Here is a 19,850-nt window from a genome sequence, read left to right on the forward strand (position 1 = left end):
AGTTTGTTGGTGAAATACATTGACTACCTGTTCATCCTCACAATAAAAAAAAAAGATGATGATATATGGGAGAGAAAAGGATCATTATGTTACTGAGAGTTCCAAGTTGTTTTTTTTTTCGTTAAATTCATACTAGGAACAAATGCAGTAACTAACATAAACTTTCAGCTTATAGTGAAACTTTATTTTAATCTTATCACTAGTAGTTTTTTTCTAATGTGGAAATGGCAGCCTACCATAAAGTTTCTGTAGGAAGAAAGCCACATATCAAATGGATCTGAGTCATCGTCAGATTTCAATCATCTTCCCACAACACTTTGATTTAGAAATTAAACATAACCTTCAGTTATGTGTTTTGATCTTCAAGTGAGACTGCCATGCCACATTAGAAGATGTGGGAAGAAATTAATTCTCTTCTGCTAAAATTATCTTTGCAAAGCATGTATTTTGCTACAATAAGTACAATGCAGTCACTTAAATAAAAACAGCCTATGAATAAGGATAAAACATTAGAATATGTGATGTCAATTTGCAAAGAAAGCATTCTGATTTTCTTTTATTCATATTGGCAGATAACTTTTTCATTGACTTACATTTTCACTAACATTAGCAACCTCCTAGAATGTCTCATAAAAACTCAAGGCTGAAAATTAAGCACACTATATCATACAAGAAGAAATGCCACTGTAAAATTAATACAAGCCAGATACCTACTAAAGGTCAAAAATGATCATAAGCCCAGTTGCTGTAAGCTTGGTATTACTGATTCAACAATTAAATGATTCATTATCATTTTAGGTGGAAAACTTAGCTCATTATGTTGCATTTAGATACACTTAACTTTCTACTTTATGATTTGTTTGAAAGACATATGAGGCGTGCAATTATACTTTGGTTAAAAAGAACAAGCAGAACTTTTACCTTCTTTCCCTAAAGAGCTATTCTAAACGTCAAATGATATAACCAAATTATTATTCTTATTGGTGCCTGACTATGTGATGAGTTGAGAATGTTTCATTGGTCCTGAAAGTCACTCTGTTTCTGAACTTACTATATGCCATGTTATCCTAGCTAAGAAGCTAATACTTAATTTTAAAGTCATATAGCCAAGACTTATCCTTCTGAGGGTAACAAAAGAACAGCATTCTTTTCCACTGGATAAATAACACCATGCCAAACACCCAAGTTATTTTCTGAATTTACTCCAATTTCATATCAATGTGATGAATTTTGAATCATTTTTAAATTCTAGTAACATGATATTTCACATGCATAAAACAAATAGGATTGATGAGTTTTTTCCAATCTCTGTCATACTTCTTCCTACCACTGGGCGTTTGCATATGCAATTCCTTCTGCCTGGAATGTTCTTCCTTCCCTTCTGTGCCTCCTTAACTTCTCTCTTTTGTACCAGCTCCAGTTTCCCCTCCTAAGGAAGCACTCCATGTCTTGCTCATATCAAATTACCCTGTCACAAGGTCACACAGAATCAAGTCTTTCTCCTTTGCAGCATTCACCATAGTAAAAATTGTTTGCCAGATAAATCTATTGTTTTCCCACTATCTATATCCACGAGCCAGGCATACAGTAGAAGTTAAATAGCTACTAGTTGATTAACTGGATTAGTTTATTAAAATTTGTATCCCTCAGCTGAGGTATTTCCCTTAGCTGCTATTTTTAATGCCTACTCCTAAGAACATTTTCCTATTTTTGCTTATACAGAAATAGATTGATAAACTCACTTACATATTTTTATCAAATTTATATAGCCTCTCATAAGTAGGATAAGAATAATTTGTACTGAGCAGGGGAAGCTGACTAGATTCTGGAGCCAGTAAGCTCAGAGCTTGAATTCTAGCATGGATAACTAGGGACTGGTGATTAAATCCCTCAGAACAACAGTTACTTGTTGTTACTTGTCCTAACAAAAATCAGAAAAATAGTTTTTCATTTGCTGGATGGTCATGAATTGCTGGGTACACAGTAGGACTGGGAGCATGGGCTACTACTTGAGAGATTGCTTCAGTTTTAAGGCATAAATTGAAAGTTATACCACAGAAGAAGGCCATCAAGCGAACAGTGTAGTCCTTACTATACACCACAAAAACCTCACTTTACAAAGTTAATGAGGAACTGCTTCTAACAGATGATGCTTCATTTATCTTGTAACAATAATCACTATATGAAGAAAAATTTATAACATTATAAAAATTAAGAAGTTTCTCTTAAGTATCAGCCATGGAAGAGCTTCAGGCTGCAAAAGTAGAAATAACTAGGGAAATATATCAATTTTCCCAATGACCAGGGCTGCTGGAAACTCTAAGTTAATGCTTCTAGTCCTACTTTAATATCTTTCCCCAAGGACAAAAGGAGATGAAATGTATGTCAGAAATATAATAAGGCTAAAAAGGAACTCGTTTTGAAAACCCCTGCAATTAATTTAATAAGTATGCCTAACCTGCCATTATCACTTACATAAATCATTTTATTTACACAGTTCCAGAATTTAGGAGATACACACCTTTAGACTATGGCAGTGCATTATAAACAATTTAATAAATATGAGGGAAATACAGCTTTCCTGTCACAGTTATGCATAGTATAGTCTGTCCCGGACATTTTTTTTCACACTGCAGCTAAAACAGCATTCTGCAATCCTCATGCCAAAATAAACTCCAAATGGTCTAAATATGTCAAAAGGCTCATGCTCTTCAACCACACCACGGTTTTCAGTATTTCCACATCAGATTCAGTAATTAATTTAGGGTTCTATCATGTCTTTGTTTTCCTAAGTTTTCATAACAGTGCAGCCACCATGTTTTCAGAGGCCACTTAGTGATGTGGCAAGGCTTACCACAAAGGTAAAGCCACACTGTCTTCATCACAAAGCAAGAGCTACTATTTAGCATCACAGATTCCGTTCTGCTCCCCAGCTGTAACCTCTCAATAAGCACATGCAGCTGGATTTTTTGTTGCTTTTCCTGAACAAAGCAAGTTAAGCATATACACCACCACCAGCAGCGAAACAAAATTGTCAGCCTCTGAAGCAAGCGAGCTAGGCTTGAAGTGGGACACGTTGATATTATATATTTTCATCTTATTATGACAAAAATCTGAATTTCCAGGCACCTCATGATCTTGATAGGAAAAATAATATGTTCATTATGTTTTCAATCTTTACTGTATCACATTTCACGATTAAAATGGAAATGTTCTATGAATATTTTCTTCTCAGAAGTCTATATGGATTGTACATTTGTGCTTGTGTATGTTGTGGTATATGCACAGCACATGGGAAAACACAGTTCAGTTTTTCCAAATGTATGGATAACAAACAATAAGAATACATTCTAAGACACCCGAGTATGATCACAAGTTAAACAGTCTGTGTGTGATATGAATGGTCAAAGGGACATTTTAAGTGAAGTCTGTCTCTATATTCACACTATAATTACTTTCCTAATTATTTAATATGTAAAGATAACCTTAAAAATGGGAAGAAATAACATTGTCCTTCTGCTAGCATTTTTGTTGCTTGATAATCATTTACTATTTAAATTGAATGCCGTGTATTTTTCTTTTCCAGTTAAACTTTAGACATTTAGAAAGTTTAATATGAAAACCTTACAGGATAACAGAAGTGAACATTCAAAATGCCTCAATAATATGGCATATAAGACAATATTACTATTACATACCTCAGTATGGAACCCAGTGATTCATCAATTTTTATATTTCTCTTCATTTCTTTTACAGCGTCCTAATCAACCTAATTAAGGTTTTGTTCATCTGAAACCTCTGATGACAATTTGTTTAACTCTATCCCACTGTGGTCCTCTTATAAGGAGAATTAAATCTGATCTTCTGACAGCAATCATTAAATGATCCCAACTGGCCCCAATTAAGCCACATGGCTCACGGGCTTCCCATACAGTCAAGTGTCAAGTTCTCTGTTTCATTTACACATTGTTCTTTACCTTGGTTTATTTTCTTAAAGCCAATTAAGCATGTGTCTTATCAAGTGGGACTAAATTTCACTGTGTACACTTCTTCAAGACATCATGCATCCATGGATTTGCAGTCACACTGAAGTTTCACTCAGGCTCTTGAAGCCATTTTCTCGGCTGCATTGACCCTAACGACAAAGAAGCTTTATGCCAATTTCCTCATGCTGAAAGGGACCCCATGCACATTCTCAAAATAGTACACATGTTTAAGCATTCTGGCTAATATCAATCAATAATAACTTCATTAGTAAAGAAGTTGGGTTTAATAATCCTTTTTAGAAACATCTGAAATGATCTCTTTTACCTCCCTCTAAAAAAAGCAATACCACAGAAATATTTCTGAAGTTAACCTTTTCTACCCTTAATTTCTGTTCTAATTTTTTCACAAATGCTCAGTTGTCAGTTCTGTAATGATGTTCCCAGGCTTTTGTACCAGTGCAGGTAGCCTCAGGATTTAGAGCTCATTGATTGTGTGCTACTCCAGGGAAATGACTGATTAAAAACAGCCTCCTGAGGAGGAATAGCGCCTATTCACATCTAGCTCATCTTATTCTAAACTTGAATACCTACCTGTATGTAAATCTGACCCCCAGCTTTGGCTTTTGGATAACTGCAGTTTACCTTGAGCCCTATGCCTTAGACGTCAAGACAGAAACAGTTAACTCAATACCAATATGACTGATGTTTGAAGCAGGTCCTTAAGGACTTAATCAATTACCTGGACTAGGTCCCGCCAAATATAAACAAATGCACTTTATATTTATATCTACTGTAATTATAGCTACCACTGATCATCTGTTGGTATTTGATGCAAGCTATCTGTCACACTTTTCAGAGCAGATGGATTAGAACATTTCAGTTGATCCTAATCATACATTAAAAGTTGACATTAGGATAGAGAATGGAATGTACGCTGTATATCTAGTAAGACATTAACCTTGACGGAATATGCAGTTATTTTTATTACTTAACCAACAGATGTAACTGAAAAGACAAAAAGAAAATATATAATCTAACTTTAAAAATTCTGTTACATTTGGCAACACCTATGAAAAATAGCTGTGTGTATTTATTTCTTTATGATAGCTGAACATATAAATATATATATATATATATATATATATATATATATATATATATATATATATATATTATACTTGGATTGTGAAACTCAATACATTTGCCCCTCAAAAGAGGAAAATTCAAACATTTGTTACAAAATGCTAATGATATAGAAAATATCAAACTCCCAACGGACTGACTTTTTTAAAGTGTGTAATAAATGTACTGAAATTTCAGTAAAGCCAAACAGACGCAGGGGTGTGGTATTATGAAATATTTCTCACTGTATTATAGTAATCTCCAATAAGATTTGATGTTAATTTTAGAGCATGCTTCTGCTAAAAAGGGCAAACCCTGCAACAGATTTAGTACAAAGAAGCTGAAAATATCCTGTGGGAAAAAAAAAATCTGTAGCAAAATCAGCCAGCCCAAATCCTGCCATTACTCAGCACTGTAGTGACGTGCGGATGTTTGTAGTGGTTTGAGGAGCCAGCAGGGGTGGAAACTCTACATACTCGACTCCAACATGATTGCAATTGAACCTCATCAAAGTAAGAGCTCATAATTTGTCACAGAAAACAGCCAATTAACATATGTTAGAAAAAGGCTTCATAAAGATAATATATGATTAAAGACCCAGTGCAGCTGTTGAAAATCAAAACTACGCATTTAAAAAAGAAATCTCAGCCTGAGCTTCCGTATGGTTAAACTGATAATGGCTACTATGATTTTTTTTTTAAAGTAGAAAAATATAATTACAGTACTTCTTATAAGTTTGGGGTTATGGCGAGGCAGAACTGGGTACTGTGTCACTATTTACCATGCCTTACTTAGTTCTATAAATAGCGGAAGCCCTTGCCAAAACTCTGTAGTTACTTTGTTATAGTGCTATTTTAAAACACAGACCTTCATTGTGAGCTAAATGGCCTTCAGGATGCACTTTGTAGTTATAGCATTCCTCTCAAAACTATATCCTTCCTTTATCTGTGCAAAACTCTTGGACAAGTAGACTCTCCATGTCTGCCCCACTCACTGTAGAACATGCTAGGGCTGTGCATGACACAGAGCTTTAATACTTTAGAAGTTTTGTTGGGGGTAATGGTTGGGAAGGATGGTAGTTCATGTCAGAAATGAGATTAAGGTGCATGCAGTCAGAACAGAGCCTGTGTCACGATGCAGTCCCAGCTATCTGCCACAGCTTTGGGGCAGCTAGACATTTGTAACATATTCAGTGTGTTCTTATTGTAGATTTTAAACTAAACTCTATCTTGGACTTAATTGCTGCCACAGGATACCAGGAGCCGAAATCACAGATGTCAATGAAAACATTCAACCATTAGTCACAGGATGTAAAAGTGTCAAAGTATGATGTGTGGTGCCAGGGACACCACTGAGAACACAAAGAAAACTCCATGAGGTCTATATTCTAAAGGGAGAAAGGGGCAATATATGATTGTCGGGATTATCAGCACTCTGGCAGTGTAGAATCCTGCTTAGACGTGTGAACTGGCTGCCAGTCTGATGATTTTAGATAAAGAAGTGATTTAGAGAAAATTCAAGTGGGCGAGGGTTGACTGAGCAGGGAAGAGTAGAGATGGCATTTACTGGATAGCCTTCAAGGTTGTTTAAGAAGATGATATCTAAGGGAAGACCTAAACTGTGATGGACCGAGGCACTGTTTAAGGATGAGTACTCCAGGACTCTGCTGGTCACTGGTGGTATGAATTTGGCCAAGTCATAATTTCCTAATCCTCAATTTCCTCATCTATAGAATGGGAATAATAACATGTACATTCTGTTATGAGGTTTTGAGACTAAAAAGCAGAATCACACTTGTCTGTAAAAGTACACTGAATGAAATTTATTTCATAAATTCACTGTTTAAACTTGTTTGCTTCACTGAGATAACTCAGTGAAATATATATCTTAAAAAATAAAACAGTATTAAAGATTATGAATACTTTGAAGCACTGTGAAGGCAGTATAATGCAAAAGATTGTTAAGCTGACACCAACTGAATCCAAAGACGTGTCTTTCCTTGAAATTGGGTATTTCATGGAATAAATGCCCACTGGTTAAAATAGTTCTTGGGCACATAAATCCAATGCTAAATATGCATAGCACCTTGGACAATCTGCCAAGTATAATGCAAGATTTCTGCAAATATAAAATACGGAATTATTAAAAAAACCCCACTTTTTTAACTTTTAGAAATAAGTGATCTTGCAACATTACGAATATAACTTAGTCATAGGGCAGCTTGATTTGTTTTCTCTCTCAAAGGACCCAACTCCCAAGCAATCAGCAGAGTTTTGATTAAGATCTCAGCAATATTTGAAAATCCCAGTGTCTCACTGTATCAGAAATATTCATATATCTTTGGACAGCCCCAACTAATGAGAGAAAGCTACGTAGCCTCAAGCCAAATACATTAATTTCCAACTTGAAATGAATAGACAAATTGAATTATCTAGTATTTTTTAAATCAAAGCATTTTTAAGAGGAAAAAGTACAAATTTAAGGATTATGAATTTTAATAAGTAAGAAGTTAGAATGAAGGACAATTACTCACACTTTAATTTTAAAAAATTGTGAAATAGAAATGTCCAATGAAGAACTACAGCAACTTAAGGAGGAGGGGAGGTCAAAATTTCCTTTACAATGAAACTTTACTTAAGGATTAAGAAGTATACATTTATAACTTTCTTTCATCTGCTGTTTTTTGGAAGGGATAGTATAAATTTTTTGATCCTTTATCCTTGGCCATATTTTTTTTTCTATTAATGAACATAATTTATCAGTTGTAAATAAGGTAAATTATACAATTTTCTATGAAGCCTAAATTAACATTAATTTATTTTTATTTTTAAGTGATCTAATGACTTGAAAAAGAATCATAAATTTGAAAAGCTTTAAAAATTAAATAGTATTTTTTTCCTTTCCAAAATGAACTACTAAATATATATTTATAATAAAAAATTGTAGAATGTTTTGACTTTATTCTCAAAGCTAACTGGTATTTCACATGGCATTCCCATCTCCCCGGTCCCTTACCTAGTATTACGATGACCTTTGGGGTACATGTACTTTACCTCCAAACCTAGTCAGGACTGCACACAAACCAGGCACGTAAAAATGAGTTTCTTCCTTTTACTTGTAGCATTCCCCACTCCATTTTTTAATTTCATCACCTTTCTTTATCTCCTTTTCCACATGTTTAGAACTGAGGGGATATGGCAAGTGAAACTGTCAAAGAGCTAGGAATAGAGGTGTTCTCAGACAAGCAAAATGTTTCCTCCATTCGACGCAGGCAGGGCCAGGGCAAGTGTGCTATGAGAGACAGTGCCTGGGCCACAGCTGAGCTGAGACTTGGAGGCTGAAGGCCTGGCAGGAGGCTCCTTATCTCTGCATGCCTACACATTGTGTCCCGGGCTGTTTTCAAGGATAGCCCAAGACATCCTTGGCAGATAATACTAACTGGAAAGAATTACAGTGCTTCCCCTGTGAAAAACACCATGCTACCATCAGAAGTTACTAAAATGGACTCTATTTGAGCCCGATTCTCTCCAATCTGAAATCTAAAAAAAAAGCACCCATAGGTATAGACTACCGCATGACTCTATTTAAAGATCTTAAAGCACCTGAGTTAGCATGCTCCAAAGTAGATTTCAAAGATTCTGGATCCTAAGAATCCTAAAAGAACTGTTCCTTTAAGGAGAAGGGAGAAGCCAGAAAAATCACATGTATTTGGAAGACTGGTTTTGTTGCTGCAGGGTTTGTCACATTCTTCTCTATGCTGAATGCTAGAACCTGGAGTACTTCCCAGTCTACCTGGACTATCTTTTGGGTAAGGTTAGATCTAAAGAAGTAAAGTGCTTGCTTCCCTCCGCTGACAGAATACTTCACACTGCGGAATGCCCCAAGCTTAGTACCCCGAACAAGGACAACAGAATAGTATGTATCATGTAGAAGAAATGAGAAAATCATTCTTTCACTTTTACAAAGAAGCACACCTGTGAGATCAGGCGCAGAGAACATTTCATTTAAAATAAAAATATAGACAAAATCTATTTCAAAGTATATTTTAAAATATTTACCAATTAATGAGTACAGTTTGTTCCCAAAGCCTAAGCACTAAGCACAAAGCCCAGAGCACAGTAGAAAGAAAGTCCTATTTGGAATCAGATCCTTGGTTGGGTTCTGCTACCCACTGACTGTATGCCTTTTGGCCAGTAAAAGCCTGTGGGCCTCATTTTCTACAGACATATAAGGGGAGCTGGGTTCAAATTATAAGACCCCTTTCAAATACCTAAATGCTATCAATTCAAGAAAGGTCTAAAAAAGTGGGTCAGAATGTTTCCCAAAAGGGTGACATCGCGAAAAACAGTAAGCTCACAGTGATGTTTAATGTCCTTATTAACATAATTTTTGCACTTTTTTTTCATTAAAAGGTTGGTTCACTTCAGCCTCAAGCAATACAAGCAGGTAAGACCAAGGTTACATTATGTACTTGGGACTACTGATCATGTTTAGAAGTTGGATAAACCCATAAAAGCCTGGAATTATAAAATACTTAATAAGATACTAATGTTTAAAATATATTAACTCTAATCCTCACAACAGTCAACGAGGAAGGTGCTATTGTAATTTTCATTTTACAAAAAAAGAAAACTGGGCCAGCATGGTGGTGCATGCCTGTAATCCCAGTGTCTCGGGAGGCTGAGACAGGAGGATTGGGGGTTCAAAGCCAGCCTCAGCAAAAGCGAGGTGTTAAGCAACTCAGTGAGACCCTGTCTCTAAAAAAAAAACCCAAAACAAAATAGGGTTGGGGATGTGGCTCAGTGGTCAAGTGTCCCTGGGACCAATCCCCAGTACTGCTTCCCTCCCCTGGGGGAAAAAAGAAAAAGAGAAAAAGAAAACTGGAGCACAAAGAGGTTAAGTAACTAGCACAAAGCCACACAGTGAGTGTTAGGGCTAAATTTTCAACCTGTATAAATCTAGTCCCAGATTCAGTACTTAAAGCTACGTACTTGGATACTTTTCCATGGTGCAAGGTTAATATTCAAAAGGTGCATAAAAATTAAATATCTATTCCAAAAACATGTTCCGAGATCAAATCAGTGTTCTTAGACTCATCTAATGTTCTCTTATTGTTTCTGCAAAGATGAATTTACTTCACTGTGCTTGCAGGGGTGAAGAATCAAACTGGAGTTAGATATTTGTCTTTAAGTTAAAATCTACTGGCTGATCATCAGAAGCTTTGTTTCCAGTTTGTACAAATTGATGTGGCTGCACATAAGGACAACCAGGTAAAGGTACATAAATCAGAAAGAATGCATCATTTTTTGAAAAAAATATCCTCAAAGTAGATGTCCTCCTGATAATTGGGGCAATTTTGTTTATTATGAAGATGAGATTCCATAGACTATTACAGATTTCTCATTCTCCAAGGCCTGAAGCAGTCATCTTGTCTTCCTTCAAAGGACCCTGAGTGGGTTTCTAAACCAGACCCCGTCAACATTCCCATCACCCTGGTCTGCTCCTGTTAGCCTTGCTGCTCCTCCTCTGATCTCCCCTCTCTTTATACATTTCTATTCCTTCTCAAATTATGAGCTACTTTAATAATCTTCTATTTGCATGCACTGGGGAACTTCTTGCATTTACCTACCTTTTCAGAATTCTTTGTATTTGAGAGCTCTGAAGAGCTACAACTCAAACTCTTTGTAAATATATTATTTTAGAAGTAATTTTATGGCTATGTTACATAAATAAAATATACTAATTAATTGTTTAAAAACAGTCAACACAATTAGCAATATATTTACAGTTGTTGAAAAACTACACCCTGGTGCCTTATACCAGTTTGTGTCGATGTTTTTTTGTTTTTAATTTTTTTCACAGTACATGGTGTAGAATTCCTTTATCAAAGCCCACAAAGAGTGAGGAAATAATTATTTCTACATGTTTGCATGTGTCAGACTTTTTTCATACTTCCATTGGCAGAATACCACACTATGCTAGACAAATAAGAACATACATATTCATTTATGTATTTACATATGTTATTGCACTAATCAATGAGAACAGTGGGTTAGGACCATTCAAAAACAATGCGACAATGGCATGTTAGAGACAAGACTGAATTCAATGTGAGACACTGGGCATGTGACTGAAGGGAACGCTCAACATGGCTGCTTCTCTGCCCCATGCACCCTCACTGGGCTTTCAGCAAACAGGAAATCGCTTAGATATCTAATTCAGCAAGAAAGGACTGGTTAGCAAATACTGCCTTCCAAAGGGAAGGAACCTCTCTATTATTTCTACACCAGTGTCACTCACAACCATTGGTGGGTTCAGGTATCTAGTGTTCTGAAGAGGGAAGGAGTGTATAGTGATTACTCTCAGATGCCAGAAAAGTGAACATTTCCATCAAATAACTATTTGACACAGCAGATAATGATTTGCATATCCATGAGGATTCTAAATATATATATGTATATATATATATATATGTGTGTGTGTATATATATATACACATATACACACATACATATATATAATAACAAAAATTATTTTGAAAAAGATAGTTAATATGAAAATTAACTATCTTTTTCAAAATAATTTTTGTTATTATATATATGTATATGTGTATATGTTTTCCAAAATTTGCTATGGTGAATTTCAGGATAGGCTTGGACATTTCACCTTTCTTACAATGGATCTTTATGAGAAAGACAAATTTTGCCATGTCAGAAAAGAGAAAAAAAAATTGTTTCTTTTGGATAGAAATGTGTATCTGTATTCCTATTCAGTCAAGGTAAGAGTAGAAATTCTGGATATTAACATTGGCATAGCTATGCAAGGTCATATCTTTTCCCCTCCTTCAGATAATACCATACCCAAATTATTTCACAAAGATTCCACCTCTCCTATTTTTAAGGCCTTCCGGAAAAGGAGCAACATAACCTTCCTCAGTAACCTATTTTGATATTTCACAACTCTCACTCAGGAAATTCTTACTTATAGCTAATCCCTCACAGAATACTTTACGTTCACTCCTCTTGCTCTGTCCTCTGTACAGTGACATTTGGTGAACATGTCCTCATTTCATATACTTGAAGACTGTACTAAATCATACCTACTTTTTTACTTCTTTTCTTACTGGAGTTTCTACATTTCTTTCCTCTGTCTTTGCAGCTCTTCGTTTCAAATCATGTGTTTATCTTAGCTCTGTAGTCTAAAAATAATCATAAAAAAGACTTTTTGTATCGTTATCAAACATATTTGTAATTATACACATTACATTAACTTGAATATTTACCTTTTTATTTCATTTTAATTTTGCCTCTTTCCTTGCCAGACTTGTTTCTAGCCAACTTTTTCACGTTTTGTATTTGAGTTTGTTTGTTTTTTTTTTTCCTCATGATTTCTGACTACTTCTCCAGTTTACCAAGGTCATGCTGAGTTCCAGTCCTATCTTTCAAGGGCCAAACCTCAAATATTTTCTTTACGCAGGACTTATTGGCATTTTAAAACTTAATGACTAAATTATTTATATCACTATTCCTTTAGCTACCACTAAAATCTGTACAGTTTAGAGGACATTTTTTCCCCAATTTATGGATGAGGATGTCATACTGAATGCAATCATGAACCTTCAGAAATCAAGATTATATCTACCCCTCCTCCACCTCCTCCTCCTGCACATTTTATCACTGAAGACGAAAATACCCTCATGAGACCAGTTCTTACAGGATGCTGGTTCATACTCACACCTTGAGTTTTATAGGATGGACAACATATACATTTCATTGTGACTTCTCCATATATAAAAATGTGTACACACACACCTATTTATTTATTTATAAGTCTGCAAACAAGAAAGCTACTGCCTGTGGTTCCTAGAATCACTCCTCGTTTCCTTTAAAAGAGGTTCTCACTATGATAACCTAGTCTTTACTCAAAAATTCTTGATAGTAGCTTGTGGATTTGTAATAGCATTGTTACAATAGTTCCTACTATTAAATGACCTTGGGCTTGAATCAGTCCTGCCTAGGAGTTCCACGAAGTCTGTTTCGTAGTATCACTCAACTCCACAGTTTACATAGGTATGCTACATTTCATGTATGCAGCCACAGCAGGTGTTCATTTCTCTGCTTAATAAAGGTGGAAAATAAAGCAAAGAAATATTTCAATCATTTCTTAATTCAACAAAAAGGTGTTGGAATACTATGTTCCAGGGACTAATTCAGGTGAGATATATTAGAGATGAACAGACAAAAACATGCCCTCCTGGCACATACACATTCCTGGTATTAACTATATTTACTTACCCTTCCCCATTAAAAAAAGGCCATATTTATTCTCTGCTGGTGGTATTTTTGGTTTAACTAAATACATGTATAAAGATTACCTCAATTTTGATTCTCTTTATCCCAATTCAAGTCTTCACTATTTCTTAGAACTTTGATTTTCATGTTACTTTCATTTTTTTTCCCTTTTCTCTCAGTTCTTTTATTTCCATTTCTTATGAAGGTCCTTCTTTAGTCAACCCAAAAATTCTCCCCACCTTTTGAATGTTTGTAATCCAAGATGAAATATTCTTTGTCCACTTGTGTAATCCTCTACCTTATATACTAAACTTTCTAGGGAATCTTTGTGATATACCCAGGTCTCTGAACCTGCTACATTAATATTAATCTTTTTTATTGTTTAATTTTTTCAGACCTTCAATTCCTGCCTATATCTGGGCCCTAAAATATTATGACTCTTTTGCCAATCATGGGGTTTGAGGGAAAACTAAACTAATTAATGAATAATATTTTCTTAACCTTATTGAAAGAGAAAAATGCTAATAAATCAAGAAAGCCAATTCACTTCCACGCTTGCTGATATTATATATCTGGGTAATCTATGACTACAATATTTAGAAATATTAGGATGAGAGCAAGTGACCAATTACTATTACATAATAAAAGACAGTAGATTAGAAATGGAGTGCAATTACAGACATCAATCTTATGCAAAAACTAAAGTAAAAAATTACACAGTGACAAATATCCTTTCCTGAGCATTTATGAATACAGAATCAGTTGTGAAATTACAGTAAATAATGAAGTGGGAAATGCTGTGATGATTTTTTGTCATAACTTTAGTTTTCATTAAATATGTTGGGAGAATTCTCAGGAAGAAAAAATAGTAAGATAAAGCAGAAAACACATCTCAAATGTAGAGAGGTGTTTGCCAGGATGTCAGCTTCCTGGGTAATTTTTCATGTGTTTATGAAAATCAAAATAATAATAATCATTTTTTAAAGGTGATATTCTAGGTTAGGATTTCAATAATTTCTTACAAAAACCAAATTTTCCTCTTCCAAAAGTCCTGAAGCTATGGATGGACAATATCATGGCAGTGAAATGTCTAAACTGGAAAGGGCACAGGATGATTCTCACCACACATCCGGAGAAACTTACTGCCTCTCCTCACTCCTGCCTTAGAAGGAGAAGGGTATAATGGATACAGGCAGCATCAATCAACTGGCTGGGAGACACAAAAAATTTATCTCATTAGATCCCAATCTAAGAGATGGTGATTCTGTGTCTATCTCAATGTGCTTCTTATCTGATTTATTTATTTATTATTTTTTTGGATGAAGGACTTTATAAAACCTCTTTTTTCTTTGCTTTTGTTTTGTTTTAAATTCACAACATACACTCCTACTTGGGTCTCTTGTTCCATTAGCCACTTGCCATTCCCTAAAACCTTTTCTGTCTTCTTGCTGTGCTTACACACCCAGACATAAATATATTTCACCACAAAGTATTGTATGTGTACACGTATCATTTAAATTCTTTTACAAACAATTTTAGAAATATAAATAAAATAAATTCATCAAAAATATTTTTAAAACCCTCAACGGTAAACAAATATATTACTTAAAACCCATTTTTTAAGGTTAAAAAAAAAATCCAAGTCTATCACTAAAATTCTGTGCAAAAGGCGAGACAGATCAATAATTAGGCAGACAATGAATACTACACATTTAAATTTCATAATACTAACACTCAATTTTTATATTTTGTTTCTAAGACTCAATTTATCCACTAAAAAATCAAGAGATATTACCTAGATTATATATATATATTTCTTCTATCTTTCAGTAAAGACTTCATGATTTATAATCTTTTGAGCCAATATCCATGACTATCCAGATAATTATGTTAGGAAAATCTATTTTGGACTGAAAACACAGAAATGGGAGGGGAGAAAAACTGAAGAATAAAATCTACAAATTTGGTGACAAATTTGCCTTGATAGTTTATTCTTGTGAAATAAATTTTAACCATTATTGGTTAACAACTGGTTAACAAGTGGTTAACACATTTTTATAACCTCTTGTGATTGTAGTAACACTGAATGAACATGTCCCAGGCATGTTATTTCTATTATTTCAATTGAATATTATGGTTGACTGAATTCATACTGCAATAATCATACTTTATATCATATTGACATAACTTGTCCAACTCTACACTGAAAGTGAGGAGCAGAACTGGGTTTAGAGATTAGGAAGGCTGACTCTATATTCCAAGTTTTTATCATTTCTGTTGTACTGATGCATGTGATAGGAAGATCTACAAAATCCCAAGGAAATATTTTCCTCATTTTGTTTTTAAATTTATTTGTCAAAGTCCTAAATCAGCAGAAATGGACAGATATCAAATTCAAATAAATTCATGATCTGAGTTTTTAATCTAAAAATAAATCTCTCAAAGTTTGATTCTCACTACAGTCTTTTTGTTTCTGATTGGCTTTTCTGTATCATACTTTGGAAAGTAGATTAAACTATTTTGCTATTTGTAGTTTAAATACAACACAACAAAAATACTAAGGAAATTTAACTTTTTCTCTGATTCAAATTGTATTATTTAATATAATATTTATAGCCTATTCAAGGACAAATATTTCTCTCTCTCTCTCTCTCTCTCGTTTTAAACAGTGTCTCACAAGGTTGCTGAGGCTGGTCTTGAATTTAGGATCCTCCAGCTTTAACCTCCTGAGTAGCAGGGATTACAGGCATGCACCACTATACTTAAGGACAACTCTTTTCCCTGTGGTTAAGATTTTAAATAATGCTATAGGCTTCTGGCAATCATTTACTTCAAATTTATAGCCAGGAATAAGATACTTCTAATTTTCCATTTGGTATGCCTTGGTACTGTAAACATCATTAGGAACTCTGACTATACAGATCAACCTGACAATGAATTGGAAACAGGTGCCACTAAAGGTTAAATCTATAGAGGGATTGATGAGAAATGCAGTGTGCAATGATTAACTGAACATGCTATACCTAATAAAGTTCTATGTCCTTCTTATTCAATGATTCTTCAGGGTTCTGTGTATGAAAATAATTCACCTTGTGCACCTGAAACGCCTGTTTGATTGTAAGCAACTTTCTAATACAGGGAATACTATGGCAATGACCACAAAACTTGATTTAATTCCATGCATTAATTAATTTGAACTGTGTGCAAAAGTTTAGAATCCACACTACAAACGGTATGAATACTGAACTGAAATTGTCATACTCTCCTGTGTCAATGGCGCCTATAAATGCTCTTGTCAACAGCTGGTTCAAATTGCCAAAAGACCCCAGAAACAATTCAGGAAGGAATAGTTTTTAAATGAATCCACATTAGGGAAAAATATTCTTCCTTTACAGTCACTGTTCATTTCCTGTATTGAAATATGACATACAAGCAACTGTAAATAAGAAATTATGACCTGCTTAGGGACTTTTTATTAAAACCAACTTCCACTATGCAACATTTCTATGTTGTAGACATTTGAGTACAGACATATTATTCAATCTTATATTCCAACAGCAAAAGACTTTAATAAGATTATACCTTTACATTTTGTAATCTCTACTGTTTGTCACAATCTTTTCCATTCATTTACCTAAATCTTCTATGAACTACAGTTCTCTACCTATGTGATAAACCCATCAGAAGCAAGAAATAAGCAATGATGCATTTGAATCTATTATTGCAAACATCTCAGAAGTTGTGGTACAAATACACATTTCATCTCAATTCTAAACAAATTCTAACTAGTAATAACCTATGGTGCTGAGATCTTTGTAAAATAAAATATATTCTTTATAAAGAATTTTCTTCAATATCAAGTTTTGAAACTACATCTTCTCTACATGTACTTTCTGCTTTTAAGACTTTGGTTATGACTGGTACAATAAACTTTGATTGCAGATTTATAACTACAATAAAAATAAAATTGATTTCAATTCTTTCTGAAAGTGCTCCCAAATATATGGCAGTACCCCCATCATGACAGAAAGATGAGAGCAGCAATGCACTGGAGTAAACTCTCATCTGTAGGAGCAAAGGGGAAAAGAAAATCATTATAGGGATCACTTTTAAAGTATTATTTTGTTAGAATAAAAGCAAATTAAACAGGAAAGTTCCAAGGAGAGTTCTCTTTGTGCTCAACATGGTAGAAATATCATTCAAATACAGTTTATCCCTGCAAGGAGATTACCTGTAATGCCTCCAAGGTCACTGCCAACTTGTATTAATGGCCATGTTCAGTACATGTCAGTCACATGAGTTAGAGCTGCCTTCTTCTTCTTTTTCTACTGCATAATGACCAGCCTCTTAATGTACACTGACAAATTGAGGTGAGTAAGTGTGTTTTGCCAAAATATAGATGGAAGAATTTCTTCCCATCACTCTTCTATTTTAATTGTAACAAACACGTGGAATGTACATAGTCTGGCAGGAAGGAGGTTTTAAATATCCTATTTTGAAAATTGAACCATTTTTGAAAATGGCACTTTGAATATTAAAGGGAATTATTTGTGGCTGCATTGTGAATTTTCTTTCAAATGAACATTTGCTTACATTGCTGCAAAAGCACACAATATTTTTTAAATGTAGGAATGACTTTTTTATCAAGAAAATGTCATTGGAACAGAGTTAGTAACAGAATGATTTAGTATTCAATAGTTAAGCTCTATTGCAGATTTGTAATTTTCATTTATCAATATTATTCATCATTTACAGAAGAAATGTGAGAGTGTAGGCATATTGGCTTCTGAATACATCTACTGACTAGAGTGTAGCAGACATATTTATGTACTTAGAGTAAAAATAGATGAACACATATCCTTTACAGGGCTTCTATTTAAATAGTATAAATTACACCCTCAAAGAATAAATGATATTCTAGAATGTTATAATAAGACTTGTTTGTAAGAGACATCGCTATTAAAAATTTACTACCTTAGCCATGGAATACCAGTTGGCTGGTTTTGAGATTAGCAACATATTAAAAATCTGAAGAATTTGTAATTTCAATTCTCAATCTGATACTGGAGCTCAGCACTGATTTGTTTCAATTATACCTTTAATTCAACAAAACATTATTGAAATGATTAGGAAACAAATAAGACATGAAGAAGCACTTCCCTACTTACATCAGCTGACCAGGACAATATTTTAAAACTATATTTAGAAAAAAGATCAAAAGAGCTGAGTACAGCAACAATTCTCCATGCCAACTTCCTCTATTACCACTTTTCTTTCTTTCTTTTTTTTTTGTTGTTGTTTCATTTTGTAACTCATCTAAAACAACATTGCTTAAAAAAGAGAATAATCCCAAGACCTTTAGACAGAGTTTCAACAGGCTGGCCAGTTACATAATTAGACTAAGATTGAATACCAATCTATCGCTTTCACATAAGATCACTATTTCTATTTTGCTTACTCATTTATATTTACAAAATTTTCATGATGAGTGGAATCACAAATGCATTACAAAGCAGTTCCTCAAATTTGTATTTGAATACAAACAAATTCTATCTGAATTACAATTAGATTCAAAGAAATTTCATTTATAAAGCATGTAAGTAAAAATTGTCAATACACAGAATACAAATAAACTCCATTTGCCAACTTACAGCTACAACTAGTAATGGGAACATGTGAATAAATTTCATATCGAATGTTTTAGCTAAGATTTATATCTTTTTTATTATCAACATTTTTACAAAGGTCCTGTAGTTTAATTTAGCATTAATAAAAATTCTTAGCAAAATTAGGGTGTAGAGAGAATATGCATGATTCAAAAAGTTAATAGTGATCTATATTTGAAAATTCAAAGCTCTGGTAGCCAAAACTTTTTTTTTTCTTTTCTGGTATCAGGGACTAAACCCAGGTGTGCTTCACCACTGAGACACATCCCTCAGCCCTTTTAATTTAATTAATTTTATTATTATTAATTTCTTAGAGCTTCCCTAAATTGTGGTGGCTAGCCTTGAACTTGCCATCTTCCTACCTCAGCCTTTTGAGTCACTGGGATCATAGTCTTCATCATCATGCCTGGCAGCCAAAACAATTTTAAAGACAAAGCTAGTTCCAGAAGTTTGGTTGAATGGGTACAACTTTCTAGTTATTTAAAATTTCTTGCTTTGTGATCTTATGTGAATTAAAACCATATCCTAATGTAAAAATTTACATTTCCACACATTTTCATTTCCCTACATAGTAAAGATTGGAAATATGCTAAGTATTTTACAAATGCTATTTAATTCTCATGACTATTTTAGTCAAATAAGGTAGATAAACTGAGACACAGTTTGAAAACTGTAATGTAACTACTTACTCCAAACTAAGGTAAGGAACTTTTTTTTTAAAGTTATGAATTCATCCTATGTACACTAATGAATGGGGCACACTGATGAAAACAAAGTTTAGATTT

The 19,850-nt window shown here is 34.1% G+C and overlaps 1 protein-coding gene across 19 annotated transcripts in view; it reads right to left on the bottom strand.

Moving 5' to 3' along the window:
* Mef2c (myocyte enhancer factor 2C) overlaps positions 1 to 19,850 on the bottom strand; it is a 164,656-nt gene that overhangs the window by 95,781 nt on the left and 49,025 nt on the right. The gene's annotated exons all lie outside the window — the stretch shown is intronic.

Source organism: Marmota marmota, unplaced genomic scaffold (genome assembly GCF_001458135.2).
Source record: "Marmota marmota marmota unplaced genomic scaffold, marMar, whole genome shotgun sequence".
Taxonomy (NCBI): domain Eukaryota; kingdom Metazoa; phylum Chordata; class Mammalia; order Rodentia; family Sciuridae; genus Marmota; species Marmota marmota.